The 20,223-nt window shown below is 37.8% G+C and overlaps 1 pseudogene; it reads left to right on the forward strand.

Moving 5' to 3' along the window:
• Positions 1–14,267: 14,267 nt before the first annotated feature.
• The window catches only part of LOC118675585, a 154,253-nt pseudogene continuing 148,297 nt past the window's right edge, over positions 14,268–20,223 (forward strand).

Raw genomic sequence — 20,223 nt, forward strand, 5'->3', positions numbered from 1 at the left:
ATTCATGGATTTTAAATAATATAAGTTGCAAAAATCCTGGGTAGACTCGCATGTCTTCCAAACATCCCTTATTGGCCCTTTCACTGCAACACTGTACTCTTTAGTTTCCAAAGAATTTTAAAACACTTCTTGTCTCTCATTTTATGTTGTGTTTAAAAGAGTGCTAATTAATTGGTTTTGGTTTGTTTGTTTTTTACCAATTTTGTATAAGAATGGGAAGCCTCATAAAGCAAGTTTTTAGTTCATGAACTTGAAAATCATAGTCTGAATTTTATCAGTTTACATTTGAATATTTCCTGTTGATTTCTTCAGTGGGTCAGACTCTGAGCAGTCATAGACATAGTATATAAAATGCGACATTCAGGAACAAATTTGCACCACCAATTTCTCTTTTAAATATAGGCATTCATTGTTCTAAAACATTACTGTTGAAATAATCTGTGTTTTAAGTGATGATTTTATGTGGCTTTAGGGTATAAAGAGGACTTAGAACTGTAATGGATCTATTTTGTATCTTCTGAATGTTGACAATATCCTAGTTAAAGTGTTATTCTCAGGTATAGATTCAAGACAGAAGTTTGTGATTGGCAGATTGTTTTACTCCCTTCGCATGAAGAGGCTCCCACATGCCGGGCTCACAGGAGAATTTTCCTGAACATATTCACCTCCTTTTTGGATTAAAAACTTTCATTTCTTTGTGTTTTTGTTCCTTTTTAGGTTCATTTCTTTGGAGATGAACTATTTTTTATAATTTTATGTCTTCTAAAACATCTATTTGAAGGATTTTTTAAAACATATTAAGATATTCTTTTAAAAATCAAAGATTCATAAAATTTTTGCTATTTTTAGAATCCACAGGTGTTTTTATTTGTGACTAGACAGCTGGAGATGGAATTCATTGTTGTTATTTTGGTATAAGTACTTAATGAAATACCTCTAATAGCTATTTTGGAGTATTTATTATATGCTTATTACCATTTTAGGTACTGTGAAAGATAGACAAATATACTGCATCCCATTTCCACCATGAATTTAGATGAATAATAAAGACACATACACACAGATGAAACAAATAGAAAGCAAATTCATGCACTCTATAATAAAACAGCTATACTTTAACAAATTAGGAACTTTAGGTAAAACAAATATATGGTGCAATTTTGGGTGGCAATTTCAATTTTCTATACAATGATCAATAATAATACAAGTATAATATGCTAATTAGACCAGATATCCTTCTGGATGTCTTCTGGAAGAAGCCGGGGCTGTGAGGGAAGTCCGGGTCCCAGGCGGCCAGAGGGAAGGAAGGCCTATTCTTGCACAAGTTTTGTTCAACAGGCCTCTAGTATTGAATAAAGTATTTGAACAGCTCATGAAGCTATGCAAATCAAGTATATTTCGCTAGACAATTCAAAGCTCTCATATTTTAAAAGAATTTTGACAATTTTTAATTTATTCAGGAATCAAATAATTCAAAATACTAACACTGGCTTCTTTTCTAAGAACATACAAGATGGGAGTGGCACTGGTACTGTGGGAGGGCCCAGAGGCCCCAGGGCCCTGGGATGGGAGGCCACAGAGGCTTCTATGAAGGATTGGGCAGCTGGCATCCGGACCAAGGTTGCAGCCAGAGTGACGGCCAGGGCCAAGGCCACAGAGCTCTCAGAGGCAAGGCTGGGGACAAGAATTGATTCCCGTCACCAAGCTGGGCCGCCAGGTCAAAGACATGAAAGTCAAGTCCTTGGAGGAGATCTGTTTCCTCCCTGATCAGCAAGGAATCAGAACATTAACTTTTTCCTGGGGGCAGTGCTCAAGGATGAGGTTTTGAAGATTATGCCCATGCAGAAGCAGACCCACCCTGGCCAGAGGACCCATTTCAAGTCACTGGGGACCACAATGGACATGTCGATCTGGGTGTTACTGCCGTCTGTGCTTGGTCATCATCCTGGGCAAGCTCTCTGTTGTCCCTGTGCAGGAAGGCGACCAGGAGAACAAGATTAGCAAGCCCCACACGGTCCCTTGCTAGGTGACTGGCCACTGTGGTTTTGTGCTGGTGGCCTCATCCCTACCCCCAGAGCCGCTGGCATCGACTGAGCCCCTGTGCCTAAGAAGCTGCTGCTGCTGGCCGGTATCCACAACTGCTAGACCTCAATCAGGTGCTGCACTGCTTCCCTGAGGAACTTAGCCAAGGCCACCTTTGAAGCCATCTCCAAGACCTACAACTATCTCACCCCCGACCTCTGGAAAGAGACCATGTTCACTAAGTCTCCTTATCAGGAACTCACTGACCATTTTGTAAAGATCCACATCAAATAAGTAAGTAAATAAAAGTTTTTGTGCAGAGGACCTGGGCTCCAGCTGTGGCCACCACATAATTTTATACAAGAAAAATAAAGTGACTTAAGCCATTTAAAAAATACTTACACTAGCCCTAGCCAGTTTGACTCAGTGGATAGAGCATCAGCCTGTGGACTGAAGTATCCTGGGTTCAATTCCAGTCAAGGGCACATGCCTGGGTTGTGGGCTCTAGAGATTCAATGACACATTACTTCCCCTGTGTTTCACTCTAAGGCAATGGTTCTCAACCTTCTGGCCCTTTAAATACAGTTCCTCATGTTGTGACCCAACCATAAAATTATTTTCGTGGCTACTTCATAACTGTAATGTCGCTACTGTTATGAATTGTAATGTAAATATCTGATATGCAGGATGGTCTTAGGCGACCCCTGTGAAAGGGTCGTTTAACTGCCAAAGGGGTTGTGACCCACAGGTTGAGAACCACTGCTCTAAGGTTTACTGACTACTATAACCTGCCTGTGAATCCAAAGCAACATTTTGCAGTTTCAAAATATTTCAGCTACATTATTGTGAAAACCATCTGTGAACTGGTATCAAGGAATTCCAGGCAACTATCCTCTTGCTAATGATAATTAAAAACATTTGAGAAGTATGTAAAGAAAAGAGAGAAAGAGTTTTAACACAATGATCTTATAAATACAAGTCATGCCTAATTTTCTTCTTCTGCAAGCTAGTGGTTTTCAAATGATTTTGCAGTAGCATTTTGTAATAAAATCTTATAGGAGCTCTCAACATATAAACAGTTGAAAGTTGAACTGTTTTGGTGGAAGAGGGAGAAAAGCTCAGTTAGGTTAGCTGCTCCCTTTCTCTGTTCCTACCATAGCAGGACTCCCAGGAATCCCTTGTAGAACTTCAGGGCTGTTTCTCCAATGGGATAATGTGTTTTCTGGGCCCATCAGCCTGGGCCACACAATTCTCTCAAGGTCCAGTAAATTAGCTCCACAGACATTGTATAGTCTCGGGCTTAAATTTATGTTTTTGAGAGTCACAGGCTGTGGAATTGAGGAACTTGGGTGGCAGTGCTAGAATGAAGAGGCCTGTTAAAGCAGAGAGCAGAGGTTGCCAAGGAGTCCTGGTGGCCTTCAATTCTCTGGCTCCTATGTTCCTGAAATCCAGCTGCCTTCCTGCCTTCTCCATAGGTTGGTAGTTCAAACCTTCCTTCAAATTCCTTTTTACTGAAAACTAGTTCAAGCTGAAATTCTTTTATTTGCAACCAGTATTCTTGCCTTAATACCAGTACGATGGCCCCATTTTTTTTTTAGTTCTAACAACATTTATAGAAGTTGTTTCATGTGAGATAAGACAAGCATGTGCGTGACACAGTCTGCCATCACAGATGTGAGAATTCAGTGAGACAATCTGGATTGTAAAGCAATAGTTTCAATGCAAAAAACTATGGCTAATTGTGTTTCTGTATAGTCAGTGATTCTATAAGTCATTCTGCGGAAAGTATCACTGAATATAAACTTTGAATCTCCTAAAAAACTTCATTCTTTCCCATTTCTTTAATTTCACTGATAAGGGAGAAAGCCTAACTGACAATTCTGCTTGGAGAACAGGAGAAATTGAAGGTAATTCACAGGATATATCTTACTTAGAGGAACTGCACAAACATAGATTTTCAGTTTGATATGTAACTACATCTTTCTATTTTAAATTTACATTTTTTGAATTCAATTAATCTTTACTCATTCTATTCTTTCAGTATTCCTTTATCCAACAAATATTGATTGCATGCCTATTACAGGCTATACAATTTGTGACTTGGGAAAGCTCATAGTCCAATGAAGTATATGGATGTTTAAAAACAATAATATGATGTGATAATCTTACTTTTTAATTGCACATATTGTCACATATACACATGGAAAAAATGATCAACAAATTGTTTAAGAATAGTGAAAAGTTCTCAGAGAACGTTTGAGCCAAATCTTGGAGAGAAGACTACAGTGGAGAAATGGCGACAGTTTTATGTGGACAGTATCTGGAGATGGAATTGAAAAGCATGGCTACAGTTGTCACATGCTGTAAACATGATTTCACTTGTGTATCTAAGCAAATCCTAGTTATTGCTCTCTTTACCTAGAGGCGTATATACAGGTATATCTGTCTATGAAAGCATGCATATAACAAATATGGAAATATATGTGAAAGACTGAGCAATGGAGCTTTTCAGAAGTAAAGATTACAGGATTTTATAATGGCGGTAATCATCAGTGGTTGGGGAAGGAACATCGGTGAGGGATGTGTGGAGGAAAGGAGAATATGGAGTAGCTAGTCAAAATCTTCTGTTCCAAATTACTGCCCACCTCAAGACTCATGCCCTGAATGGTTTTTCCATTGGCCTTTTGTCTACATTATAAATAAGTAAAGTAGACTTGCTTCCTAAGGAGTTTTCTCTTACGCTTCCATCCTGGAACCACTATTGAGAGGACCTGGTATCAGCTCAAGTTTTGTTTATCCAGTCACATTTTTTATAAGTCCTACTGGTTTTCACTTAAATTCAAAAGTCTAAATATTTTAACCAAAGCTTTCCTCTAGCAGCTGAAGTGTGGTCTTCAGGCTAAACAGTGAGTTGTTCCTGGGGTCAAGAGATGCAGGCCTATGCTTAAGGAATATCAGGCAGGAAGGAGAGCCAAGAACCTAGAGGGCAAGAAATATGCATGTCTCTTCTAAAAATGAAAACATATACAATTAATGCAATTTTCAAGTAAGAAAAAGACAATCTCTCTGTTCTTAAGAAATCTTGGTAGGTAATAGTTTCTAGGGGAAGGATGACAAGTACACACACATTAAATTTCATTCAGTAAAATATCAGTAAGAGCAGATGCAAGCTACTGACTATGGTGTGCAGATGAGAGAGATGGAGCTTCTGTTCAGTCATGTGTTAAGTTCCTGACCCCTGTTTGAGGTTTGCCTGGACTGTCGAAGCAGCTCAATTAAGCTCTTAGATTCCTAGTTCCTCCATTTGTCCCTGTTGCTTTTCTAGGTTATCTCTGATGATGCAGGTCTCTGTTGGTCTGCATTGGTTGGGATGACCTAGTGTATGCAATTTCACAATATCATTATTATTTTACACATAGATTTAAAAGATTAAGAGTTTACAAGGATCTCAGAGATTCTGTTTCTGATAGATCCTTTAAGGTGCAACTCTGAGGTGTTACTCTTAGTAAACTTTTCCCCATTCTCAAAGTCAAGACTAGGGACTGCAAGTACAGCTCCAAGGACAAATTCTGTCCTCCATCTGTTTTAGTAAATAAGAGTTTAATTGGAACTCAGACACACTCACTTGGTTGTATATTGTCTTTGGCTCTCTTTCCCCACAATGGCAGAATGGAATAGTTAAGGCAATGACAATGTGGTCCGCAAAGCCTAGAATGTCTACTGCCTAGCTCTTTACCAAAAAGTTTGCTCACACTTGCTCTCCTGACACTCACATTATGTTTAAAATATAAATATGCTTGTCTCCTTCACCAGGTCAGGATCCTTATGTGTTTCGGTTTTCTATTGCTGCATGATCAATCACTGAAGGCTTGGTGGCTTGAAACAGCCATCTTATTTGCTCACAATTCTGTGGATTGGGAATTCAGGCAGGATACATCATGGAAGATTCATGCTCCACCATGTCGGAGGCTTCAGCTAAGGTGGCTCGGTTAGCTGGGGTCTTTAATTGGGACCATATATCTGGGGCCTTGGGTTTGCTGTCAACTGAGATCCTCACTTTTCCACCTGGGTCTCTCTCCACTGATGCTTGGGCTTCCTCACAGCATGGAGCCTGGATTCCAAGTGGCATTTTGCAAACCCAGAAGGTGGAAACTGCAGATATCTTAAAGCCAAGCCTTCAAAGTTACACAGTGACTTACACCGTATCCTGTTAGTCAAACAAGTCACAGGGTCAGAAAGAGGAGGGATAGACTCTACTTCTTGATGCCAGAGTAGAAAGGTGACATTGCAAATAAGCATGTTTGGGAGAAATATATTGAGGGGTTTCAATATATTGAAACATTACCTACTGAATTTTGCTTCATTCATTTCTCTATGCATAGCTTATAGCATAGTGTTCAACAAATATTTCTCAAATAAGCTAAAAGAAATGAAAGACTGTCAGCTTCATAGATAGACCTAAGTATGGATTCATTTTGCCACTGCTCTGTAACCTTGAACAATTTGCTTAAATTTTCTGACACTGTTTTGTCCCTTATCAAACTGGAATAATAATGCCTGTATTGTGGATTGAATGGTTTTTATGAAAGCTGAGAGATAATGTATTTAAAGTAGCCTGTGTAGTGATTGGAAGATGTAGATTTTTAACAAAGGAAACCGTTTTACTAACATTCATAATAATACATTTTGAGGGAAATGTATTTTCCAAGGTTAAATTAGAGGGCATAGGTCACTCTAGAATGATTTCTCACTTTCTACCACTGCCCCTCTGTTCTTCAAACACATTAAGCTCTTTATTACATAAAGGCCTTCACATTTGATGCCTCCTTTTTCTGGATGTTCTCTCAGTTCTCAGTGGTGTGGTTAGCTGCACATATTGCAGAGCTCAGCATCATCTGTCCTCCCCAGTGAGTCCTTTTCTATCTATGCTGCATGGAGTAGTACCCACCCCTCTTCTGGTTGTTTACTTTCTCATCTCCTTGTTTATTTCTTTTAAAGTACTCATCACAACTTAAATTAACATTTTATATTTATTTTATTTATTTGCTTATTTCTGTTTACTCTCACTAAATAGAAGCTCCAGGTAGGCAGGAACCTGTCTTGTCTGCTTAAACCTGGGTCTCTGTGCCCTAGGTATAGAATGCTGGTTTATAATAGGCAATCAGTAAATAATATGGAATGAATAAAGTATGAATGAGTGACCAGTTAGCTTCCCTCTCTTTCTCAACTCTCTGGGCTGTCATACCTATTTATTTATTTCCAATCTCTTACTTCTCTTGAGATTGCTACCATTAAAAAAATAATATGGGATAATTAACCACTATATACATTTTTTTAAAGCAGATTTGAGGATACGGGGGCTACTGAGACCTCTATAAACTCAAGTTTTAAATGGTCTGACATACAATATGAACAATTTCCTTGATGTTTTATTAGAGCTGGTAAATCATTTATTGGGGCATCCCTTACTGAAATCCTGTCCAAATCCCCATAAAATAGTTTTCACACAGAATACTGTACTACCCAGCTTCAAAGATATAGATAGGATGTTGTGTGGGAAGTATGTGCTCCAATGCAGCAAACTTAAAAGCATGCATTTTCTTTCTCTCTCTCTTATATGGTCCATTTCCTCCCTTCATCCTCCTCCCATCCATGTCTGAATTGAACTTGCTGATTTGGGTAAATTTGGTAAGCTGCTAAAGATTCAGTAAGTAATAGATTTTAATTTTTTTAAAAAAGTGTAGGACCTTTAGCTAGTCAAATGTAAGTTTATCTCATTTGTAGCTACAAATAATAATGAAAAAATACTTCCAAAATATAATTTTAACACTGTCACATTTTCTCAACAAAAAAGATAGCCAACTTAATCCCTTTACCTTTTTCACCCAGTCCCTCTAACCCCCTCCCCTGATAGCTGTCAGTCTGTTCTATGTATCTATGAGTCTGTTTCTATTTTGTTTGTTATTTTATTTTGTTCATTATATTTCACAAAGGTGAAGGGATTAAGCAAAAAACAAAACAAAAAAAACAAAAACAAAAAAAAAACAAACCACACACACAAAAACACACACACACACAAAAAACAACAACAAAAAACCAAAAACAAAAAAAACACAACAACACAAACTCTTAGACACAGACAACTCTATGATGATTACCAAGGGGAAGGGTGAGGGGGAGGTAGAAGAGGGTAAAGGAGGGTTAAGTGGTGATGGAAGGAGACTTGAATTGGGGTGATGAACATACAATATAATATACGGATGATGAGTTATAGACTTGTGTACCTGGAATCTATATACTTTAATTAACCTATGTTACCCCAATAAATTCAATAAAAAAGAAAGGTACCCAACTGAGTTGCCTCTGAGTGTGTAAATGAGAACACTGTTCCAGAACATTTTATGTGGGTGGGCCTGCTGCCAGCAGTGTCTGGTGATCATAGGCAAGGGTCCTCTTGGCTGTTCCTGGTGGAGTTGGAATCATAGCCATCTTTTCTGGGCCAAAGGATGTTTAATTTTTTTTAAGATATATTTAATGGCGATATAGGATGACTATCTTTTGCTAACATTTTAGATAACACAAGCTATCAAAAGTGTGTACCTCAATACTTTTGTAGTAGATGCTTTATTTCCATCTGTCTTAAGCTCCCATGATACCCACATATTTTTTTTTGTGTACAACTGAACATATGAATTTTGGGTGTCCAGTATCCTGCTCTCCCCATCAGACTTAAAGTTTAACTGTACATTTTATAGAAACAGAGATTAAGTCAGTCATGTCCTTTCTGGCCTATCTACAATGATTAATAAATTGTAAGCACTTAATAAATATTTATTAAATTAATATATTAAAAAGTGAGGGGCAAAATAAGAATGTTGACATTTTCAGAATTAAGATCTGGGTAAAAGACCAATGGCGTAAAACTTAACTTTAGATGTCTTGGACTAGTTTTTGTACTGGGGTTGTTGTTTCTACCTGGTGAGCATGTTTCTCCCCCAAGAATTCTTCCACTCACTCCTTTTTCTGATAACAGAGCACCCTACCCACAACACATATCCCAAGGGGTTGGTCTGTGATGTATATTAAGCTTCTATGACCACTATGATTGGTTCAGGGCTGGGCATGAACTAAACCAGGCTGCCCAAGCCCTATCCCAGGATTTTATATTTTGTTACTTGGCAATAGAAATTCTTTCTTCTCTCCACAGTCTTAACCTGGAATGATCTAGGTTGATATTCCTTGTGGCCCTGGCCACCCTTTCTTTTTTACCACCCCTACTCCCCCTATCTCCTCTTGTTGATGTTTTTCATTTATGGCCTGTTTAAAACAAATATACGTAGAAGTCTCATGAAGCTTTGCAGGTGACACGTATTCTATTCTATACAAAGGAAAACCAATAAAAGCTGCATCAGAGAGACTACTCAAATTCGCATTAATGATGGGTCTATATGGATAAAATTATATGCCTATATGAGAACATGTATTTTAAGTAAAAAAAGATACTGTCCACAGGGACATTTTTTAAATTTATTTTCCTATGAGGGGAAGAAATTCAGTGAGAAATTTTACAATGTCCATTCAGTTATTTACATAAATGACAACTCATTTGCTTGGGTCAACAGAACTCTAGGATCTCCTTGCCTGTGGAGTGAATTGGGTTCTCTGTTTCCTAATGCAGTACCTTAATGTTTGCACAGTGGCTTCTTTAAAGAAGTAAGTCAGATTATGTGTGAAATTCCTCTGGAAGTAGTGCTAATGAATGCTTGTGCTGTAGATATCACTCCAGTGGTTTAAAGAAGTTAACATACTTTTCAGAGGTACCTAACACCCAACTGGGGAGAAGGTTCAGCAACAAGACAATCTTAAAATGTTTCCATTACCATTCAAATACAACTGGGTGGGTAAGCGACCAGAGAATCACACACTTTTGGAGCAAGAAGGCATCTTGGGGATTATTTAGTTCAGCCCTGTCGGTTTACACACATATAAAACTGAGACCTACAGAAGTTAAGTGACTTGCCTTAGGTCATACAACTAATAAGTAATGGAAATAACCATAGAACCCACCTCCTTTCCATCTCAATCCAGTCCCAATTATAAAAAATAAATGCTCCCTAGAACTCAGCTAGTGTTTTATGGTTTCCTGTTTGTGTCTCAATTGTAAGCTGTTTCGGTATTTATCAATATATGATGAGAAAGTGCTGATTTTTGAGAAAATGCAAATAATGGATTAATGTGTTTTCTCCTGCCATGGGGGTGGGGAGTGGGCAGATGCCAAGATGTTTGCAAAACACACATGTTGCTGGCCACACAGAGTGAGATCTTTGTGTGTTCTCAGACAATGATTTATGAGACCGACCTGAATTTGTTGCTTAAGGAAAGTATGAGTTAACCATAAACATCACAACAGGAAAGTCGTTCTTTAATAAAATGATACACTTTTCTTTTTATAACACACATGTGATTTGACGCTGAAATAAAATGCAGATGCTACTTTGATTGGCGTATTCCCTATTGTGCTTTTCCAAAACACCTTCACATATGGTCTGCCTCATTCCTGAGAAATGACTTGTTGTTTATGTCATACAAACAGAACAGATTGATTTTACAGTGAGTAAGGAGGATGATGAATTGTACGTTGGAGAGAAATCCTGTCTCAGCAATCTAAACACTTGAAAATAAATGTTGCCTTTTAGGAAAGACTCTCATCATACACCCAGGGTCCCTTTATTTCATACCACTTCCTAAGGGTTAAATAGATCGGCACATACAATCGCAGAAAACAGAAGGGTAGTTCCAATCACCAAAAATATATATTTACTTTTCATCATTTAAACATACCCTGAGACCTAACTGTAAAACGAATGGCAGAGTTGTCCCAAGGAACCAGCCCCAAATATCTAATATTTCAATATTGTATCTGTACTGTTCCCAGAATAAAACGTTACTCATCTGGGTTGGACAATAGTATTGTTTGTTTCTCAGGAAATTTTAAATATAAAGTCCTTATGTTAAACAGTTTTCCTGAGTTCTCCAACTTTATCCCTTCAGAATTATTTTGCACAATACAGAGAAAATAATGTCTGTGCCCACTCCCATGACAATAGGCTAACCACATCTATTTTTGTAGAATTTTTCAGTTTATAAATCTCTTAATCGTCCTATACCTTTCTTTTTTCATTTGGTGCTCACCACAACTTTATGATGTATTATTAACCTCATTTTACAGATTATAAAGCAGAAATCCAGAGTGAATAGATGGCTTATATACCAGCACACAACTAGTTCGTCTGCATCCCTATCCAGTTCTCTTTCCTCTGTAGCATGATACCTACCTTCCTGGTTGGCCTTAGATGGACCTGAAGACTTCAGTTTGTGCATTTTGCATTTAGTTCTCAAAATTTGATATTTTAAAGTTTGTTCCTCTTGCATGTCTAAGAGAGCTGGCTGGATGTGGGGTGAAGATAAGATGCCACGGAGGGGAAAGCTAACTAAGCTAGCCACAGAATGGCCCATCAGAGCAGAATCCCGATGGCAGAAGATCCCTGAAAGTTATTTATCAATGATTCACATACAAGTACACATTTATTGACTGGCACCTTTACCTTATTATCTGTTTCTAAAGCATGACAATCTATTCCTACTGAGAAGGAATAAATCCTAGTGACTAAGAATACAGGCTCTGGGCCATAATATCTAAACTCAAACAAATTAACTTTCTGATTTACAAGTTGAGTAAACTTAGATAAATTTCTCAAACTCTTTTTACCTCAGTTCCTATAAAAATACTTATTTGTAAAATGGAGCTAGTAGCACTGACCTTATTTTCATGAGTTCAAATATGTATGTAAAAATAAAATAACGGTGAACTTCTTATAGCATATAGTAAATGCTCAATAGATGCTAGCTAATATTATAACTGAGGCTTCTTTCGCTCTGTTATCCTCCACATCTATATGCTTTCCAGCTTTATTTTAATGATTAAAACAACTTCTTGTTTGTTTGTTTGTTTTTGGATGGGGGCAGGAAACATTGCCAGAAACTAAAAAACTTGCAGTAAGAAAATAGGATGTTAGTAGTAGAAAAAGAAGAATAAACACAATGTGTGAGTTTTCCATTGCTGCATGACAAGTTATACAAATTTAGTAGCATAAAATATCACTTAAAAAACCTCATAGTGCCCTAACCAGTTTGGCTCAGTGGATAGAGCGTCAGCCTGTGGACTGAAGGGACCCAGGTTCTATTCTGGTCAAGGGCATGTACCTTGGTTGCGGGCACATCCCCAGCAGGGGGTGTGCAGGAGGCAGCTGATCGATGTTTCCCTCTCATCGAAGTTTCTAACTCTCTATTCCCTCTCCCTTCGTCTCTGTAAAAAAATCAATAAAATATATTTTTTTAAAAAAACTCATAGTTTTTATAGGTCAGGAGTCTGGGCATAGATTGGCTGGTTCTCTGCCCAGGATCTTAAAAAGTTGTACTCAAGGCATTGGCTGGGCTGTGTTTTCATCCGGAGGCCTAATAGGGGAAGAATTCCCTTCATGCCCATTCGGGTTGTTGTCACAATTCATTTCCTTGTGGCTGTATGATGGAGAGCCAGGCTCTTTGCCTGCTATTGCCTGGAGGTTGCCCACAGTTCCTAGAGGCCTCCCATAGTCCTATGCAGTAGAGCTTCTGCATCATCATGGCCACTACTTTACAAAGCCCACAGGGGAGTCTCTCACTTCAGGGAGAACCCCTATGGCTTTTACCTGATTAAGTCAGGGCCTCCCTGGATAATCTTTCACTTGATTAACTTGATCCCTGCACGTTTGCCATTTTCTGTTGACTAGAAGCTAGTCATGGGTCCCACCCACACTCCAGGAGGGTCATATAGAGAATTAAAACCAAGGGGCAGGAATAATGGGGACTGGCTCATGGGATCCGCATCTGTCTATGCTGATAGGAAGATGATCAGATGGGCTGCTGCTCTTTGTGGCGGTATTGGGTAATTGTCTCTCTACCAGCAATAAAATGAATCACTGCATATCGAGTGCAATCTAGTTTGCCTTTCAGTTGAAATTTGCACCTGCTTCTTTTCTAGGCCTGAGGCTGAAATGAGCCATGTCTATGATTGATCTCCCATAGCCCCCCATGTTCTATATGCTCCCTCCTATCTCTCAGAAGATTTTTCAGTTATACTCTAGTGTCTTTTTGCCTTGGTATGTGACCATGTACCTATTATTTCTTATACAGGTTAATGTGGTTATATTTTCCTAAATAGCGTTTCTTCTGGGGTTTAAATTTCATGTCTAATTTTTATAGTGCTATTGGTGATCAATTAACTCAGTTTAAAGATTATTCCCTAAAAGGGTTTCTCTCTGGTAATCTTTAAATTTAGATATAAGAAGCTATAAAAACTCTGATAAATGGTCCCATTTCCTGGACCACGTAGTCCACTACATTAATAAAAAACATCACCTCACCTTTTTCCTCATCTATGTCTGCAAAAGTAAAATGACAATGCATACTTTACTTACCATTGTCATTTCCTAGGTTAATTTAAGGCTTTAACCCTTACAATAGAAGCAGGGTTATATGTTGTGTGGACACTGTTGGTGGCACCACATCTGTCATTCTCCTTTTCTGTCTTTCTAACTGGTGGTGCCACCTCCAATGATTGAAAATGGTAGGTGTTTTCCCAGTCTCTTGTGCACTATGGGTGGTCATGGACCCAGTCTGGCTGATGATATATAAGAAGATACCAGCTTGGGCTTCCTTCCTCTTAAAAGGGATACAAGCAAGAAGGAAATCCCCTTTCACCACTCTCGTACTCGGTTCCTCTCATTCATTGATGCTAGCAGCTCCTGAAGATGTTTTGTAGCATTAGAGGAAGAAAACAGGAGAGAAACTCATCCAGCCCCCCATCATGTTGCCAGCCCCCCATTGCATATGACCTTTTTCTACCTATCCCATGGTTCTTTTTACATGAGGTAATTAAATGCACATATTGGTCAATACTTTTGGATGACCATTTTGTTGTTCATAGCTGAAAGCAATCTTACTGAGATAATGAACCTCTACTAATGTAATTCTGATGCATTGAGGAGCTGGTGTTTTTTTCTCATTCAATATTTATCATGTTTACGTGATGCCCTAGATTCTGGACACATAGTTTCAGAATACTTTCATATTGTCTGGAACCCACTGAAGCATAATGTGTAACTAGTTGCTTTTTAGTTTAGTACAACTTGGAAAATGGGCACAGTATGGTGCAGGAGATTCTTCTCCATGGATACCACTCTGATTCAGCTGGGGAGGTGGAGAATGAGGTGAGTAGAATTAATTTAGCCAACTGTCTGGAAACCTAAGGACATCAGTGATAAGATTTAAATATGCAGGAGCTCCAGATTATGAGTTAGTCTAAATTATAGCTGCATGACTTAAACAATGAAAGGGCAAAGCTGGGCATGAAGAAATGTTGGGATCTATTTAATGTAAAAACTCAAATGACCAGTAAAATAGATAACGTTCTGTTGTAATGTTTGCAAACAACATCAAGAAAACAATTGAGTGGGTGTATTTTGAGCTTCAGGCATTGTAAATTCTTTCACTCTCATATACTTTATGCCTTCTTTAATAAACTGGGGAGTCTTGGGCCAGCTTCATCGGTGACGGTAGGTGGTCATTCATTTCACAATCCACTAATTTTCATGATTATTCAGTATTTTATGTTACCTAAACTGCTTTGAATTTTGTCTTACTCAAATTGTAATATGGCAATAGCTTATATGATTTCAGAATCATTAATTCAATTGGTGTTTTCAGCATATAAAAGTTACACTGTTATTTCTCCAAATACAAACAAAAAATTAAAGGTCTGAAATATGCTGATGGTATATAAAAAAAATTTTGAAATATACATCAGTGATCTGTTTACCAAATGTGTCTTGTTGAAAAGATACAGAGTAACTAGGAAATTCTTAGGAAGGAAAACAATTGATATCAATTATAGTCTAATCTGCCTTTTAAAGAGACAATCGGATGTTTATCTTAAGTTTAATTTTAGCTTAACTACAGAATTATTACATTATATGGCATAGATAATAATGTGGCTCTTAATATTTAAGATGCTTTTGTTTTTAAATATTTTCTTCATTTATTTTATAGGGTTTTACAGGAATATACTAACACTATGCTCTACCTCTCAATCCCTCCTTTCTGCCATACTCCATCCTACCTAAAATTTGATGCTTATTGGCAATTTTCGGTTGAGTTGTCATAACAATCTATGCTAATACTTTCAGGGATGGGTCTCTTGTTATATTTCAAGGCCACCCAATTTATTATGAACATTTTGACAGTTTCAAAGTTTTTTTTCTAATATTGAGTTAAAATCCATGTCCCTGTTTTTAAAATTATTAGTGACAGTTTGGTTCATTAAAATCCCATATAAAAAGCAATCAACTTATTGCTCTATTTATCTTCTTTCTTCCTTCCTTTCTCCTTTCCTTCCTGCCATCATCTATGTTTTCAAACGTCTATCTCACCATTTAAAGATTTGTTAAATATATGTAAATCAATTAGTTTTAGATGATCATATCTCAATTTCAATATCCCTCACCTTCTTATCCAATCACCCCTTACAGTGATGAGCAACTTCACAAAATAGGGCTCTACAGAGAAGCTTTGGAAGAACTCAAGGATGTAGTTCCCACCCTATAGGAGCCCAAGGAATACAGTATATTCTTTTCATGTATGGACTGAAAAATATCATGGTTTAGTCTATTACGGATTTAGTAGGCATTACTCTGCTTCCCAATATCTAAGTCTCTCCTTCCAGACACAGAAGATTGCCTTCTCTAGTCCCTTTGCATTGGGCCAGTTTATTTGAATTTTTCTGCCTAAGTGGTTAGGACCAGAAGGAATGCTCATTCTTCCTGTGCAAAGCACTTAATTGCTGGTGTGAGCCCTGCTCTCTCCTTTCCCCTGCATGGTGGTTAGGGAGGAGGCCTTGTGTAGAGATGGTCTGATAGACAGATCAAAGCAACTTGTATTTTAGAGTTCTTATATTAAAGAGAGCCATCCTGGGAGCAACTGTCCTGTAGCTAACTTTATATGAATAAAAAATAAACTTCCGTTGTGTTAAGTCATTAAGATGTGGGCTACTATAGCACAATTTAGCTTACCATAGGATTACATAAGTTACCATAGCATAAACTAGTCTACATTAATTAATACAATGATCAACTCCAAAGGTCTGTATCCATTAGAATTTATAATTTTCTTGAGAAACTGTTTTGAAATCACTTGTGATAGGTCTAGTGTATGAAAGTGAGTCCCTTAGCTAATGATGAGTGAGCCTAATCAAACTGCCATATCTATACCTAACACAAGATCTTATTTAATTCTCAAAACATCAGGATGAAGTTGTTAATATGTCTTCTGCATTTACAAATATGAAAGTGATACAATTTTCTGTAGAAACAATTTTAAACTGGGAAAATTTCCAAAACCTCTGAATATATTATTCAAGAATATCCAAGTGAATGTTGCAGTAAGAGAGAAACAATGAATATATGTGATATTAATAGTTATATTATTTGATAATTAACATCTTCATTTTTCCACTCAACATATATGTCCAAAAGCCATCTCCCTGTGTATGGTTGGGAAAAACTATAGTCATCTCACTTCTGATTCTGAATTGTCATCTATGGCAATACTTTTTCCAAGGCTGCCATGCTCTTGTTAGCGTTTCCCAACTCCCCTTTGATCTCACTGGTTCTACTGGGCCCTTCACCACCCAGCCTTTTGGGTAACTATATTCTTGGGTTGATGTATTTCTGTGCTGGCCTCTTTGAATGAGTGATCTGGTTCAGGCCACACCCCCATTCTCTTTCATAAATTTCCCATAATACAATCATAGAGGCTTGCTATTATAATGGATTCTCTAAGAGGTTGAAGTAACGGAAGAGAACACAATGTAGGAGAATCAATTAAGAACTTCATGCTAAATATAACTGCTCTCAAATTTCAAGGGGGAAAATATAGCCTTTAAATTAAACCATCTACAGGAAATTCCCACATGGATATTCCTCACTTGTCTTCCTAATCTTGTCTCCTTTTCTTTATTATCAATCTTCACCATGTCCACTTACACTCTCCTTTATGAAAACCCCATTCTCTTCACATGGGGTTTTCCCCTATGGTCAGTCTTCTCTCTCTCCCCAGCCAATCAATAGGCCTCAAAACTACCTTAGAAGGAAGTTTCCCAGAGATAGTAGCTATGGAATGAGAATGATAGCTACGGAATGAGATAAGAGTCCAGTGTGCACTTGACCCTTCCAAGTGCATTTCTCTTTTTTAAAAATATATCTTATTGATTTTTACAGAGAGGAAGAGAGAGGGATAGAGAGATAGAAACATCGATCAGCTGCCTCCTGCACACCCCCTACTGGGGATGTGCCCACAAGCAAGGTACATGCCCTTGACCGGAATCAAAACTGGGACCCTTCAGTCCGCAGGCTGACGCTCTATCCACTGAGCCAAACCGGATAGGGCTGCATTTCTCTCTTCAGCCTCTGTAAGCTTGAGGTACAGCTTTGTCTCCTGTTTTGCCTGATAGTCAGTGAATAACTGTTGTATACAACACACACAAAATAGTACATGCACACATACACATTCACCTCAAAAACAGCTCATATTCTTAGAACAGTCCAGTCTATGTTTATATTAAGGAAAATAAACATTTTTCTAAGTATAATATCATCCTCACCAATTCCCAGCCCTCAGGATGCTACTAATTTGCAGCACTGGGCAGGACAATTGTAGTTTCCAGAAGCATCTTTTCAATTTCAGAACAGGTCTTAGTGCTTAAGAAATGTAACCCATTAGAGGGCTGCTACCCATGAATGCCCACTTTTTAGCTCTATCAAAACCCAGATTATAGCTTTCGTTTACCTCATACTATGGAAAATTACCAGGTAGGACACCTTTCTTGCTTCCCTATACAGAAGTTTCCCTATATGGGCTGACATATGGGGCAAGAAGTTGGACTTCAAAGCCTATTATTAGTCTAGCATTAGTTTTAAAACAGTTATTGGCAATTTTTTTCTTATGTAGACAGGAACCAATAAGCAGGTTTTTTCATATTTTGCCATTATTTGACGATAGTTTATAAAATTTTATAAATGCATCAATATACATGAATTTGGGGTAAGCATTAACATTTCTGTTTGTCTGACTATAATGAAAGTACATCCTGACATCAACCCTCTCTCTAAATAAAAATAAAAATTTTACCCTCATCTACATATTTGTCACTAAATTTTTATTCTCCTTCTCACACTGTTTTGAATTTGAGATAGCAACCTGTCCACTCCCCCATCCCCTCCAACCTCTATATCAGTTCAGTACCTAAGAACTTTATATTTTTTCCCTGTAACATCCCTAAACAAACATCCCTCTTTTTCATTGCTTTTTTGTGTGTGTGTGGTTCACCTATTGTGGTGTTCTCTCTTCTAATCTCCTGATCCATCCTAGACACTAACTAGAAAGATGGATTTCTTAAACCTGAATCACCATGCTGTGCTGCTTCCAGCTGTGAATGAAAATAACAAGTAACTGCTTTAACACAATTCTTTAACACAGCAGATAGGATGTGAGGACTATCTAGCAGGCATCACCTCCAAATGTCAGATAGGTGGAGTTCTTAGACATGGCCACTGAGTCCTATGGCAAAGACCTGTGTGGGAGAAAGCCAAGGACTGTGCTGAGGCTGTCGGGAGTGTGGGCTCTACTACAAGAGCACAGGTGAAAGAGTTTCTTTTTCTTTCTTCTTCTTTTTTAAATCCTTTCAGTGGTTCTCAACCTTCTGGCCCTTTAAAATACAGTTCCTCATGTTGTGACCCAACCATAAAATCATTTTCGTTGCTACTTCATAACTGTAATGTTGCTACTGTTATGAATCTAATGTAAATATCTGATATGCAGGATGGCCTTATGCAACCCCTGTAAATATCTGATATGCAGGATGGCCTTATGCAACCCCTGTGAAAGGGTCTTTCTACTGCCAAAGGGGTCGCGACCCACAGGTTGAGAACCGCTGCTTTAGGAGAAACATTTGTTGTGCCCTGTAGATGTAGAACAGGAGAATTGGGCTTAATAATAGTAAATCTCAAATTTTTATTCTTATCTTGGGTAGGTACTGATTCTCTGATTCTCGCTGATAGCAGATCGGAATCAAGGGAATAACTTAAGAATAGCGGTACTTAGGATATTTTAAATTAAAGTTGTTTGGGGATTTATCAGGCCTCAGAAGTCTCCTCTCAGTAATTCAGTTTATGGATTTGGAAATAGAGATTTTTATTCTTATTTTTAGTTTGATATATGACCATTCTGCTTGCATGTGCTCCCTCTCCCTCTCCCTCCACTCTTTCTCTCCCCTATTTATCAATTTTAAATTTGCTCCTCAACAGTTAAGGCAAACAATAAATGGCTTAGCTTATTTTCAGATTTTCCCCAAAACTGAGATTTAATTTAGCTTCTCTTACTCACCAAATACCTCTATTACTAATGTTTCCCTCTCATACTATCCCACCTCACTCCACCTCACCCCATTCTCCACAGAGACTAGTAAATAGTCTTTTCATCTCTGCTGACCAGTTTATTCTTCCTTTCAAACACATACCATCTTCTGCCATCTTGTACAATTTTAATAATATGTCTGCATTACTTCATCCCATTGCTCATCCACTTGTTACTTTATTTTTTATTTCTTTTATTTCTAAAACTATCATCTTTTGAGCTGAGACCCAAATCTAAATACCTCCTGAGTTCTAGACCAAGATTGCATGCTAGTTCCTTATCAGTCTTTCAAAGTCAAAAGATACTAACCTGAACTCACCAACCTTCTCCATCAACCAGATCTGTTTCCTAATCTGAAAAACAAATCACTTGCAAATGGTCTCTATTGTTGTACTCACTCTAAATTTTGGAATCTAAATTTTCCCTATCCTTTGTTTTCTGTATTGAATCATTGATTTGCTCAGAAAATAATTGTTGGGTACCAATGAATGTACTCAGTTCTGGAGATACAAAGATGACTAAAATGGTCATTTATCCATCATTATGTATTTGATGTTTGTTCTTAAATTTTGTGTGTCATTTTCAAACATGTATTTTTTATTTTTTTATTAAATCTATTGAGGTGACATTGGTTAA

This window comes from Myotis myotis, unplaced genomic scaffold, assembly GCF_014108235.1.
Source record: "Myotis myotis isolate mMyoMyo1 unplaced genomic scaffold, mMyoMyo1.p scaffold_m19_p_2, whole genome shotgun sequence".
Lineage (NCBI taxonomy): Eukaryota > Metazoa > Chordata > Mammalia > Chiroptera > Vespertilionidae > Myotis > Myotis myotis.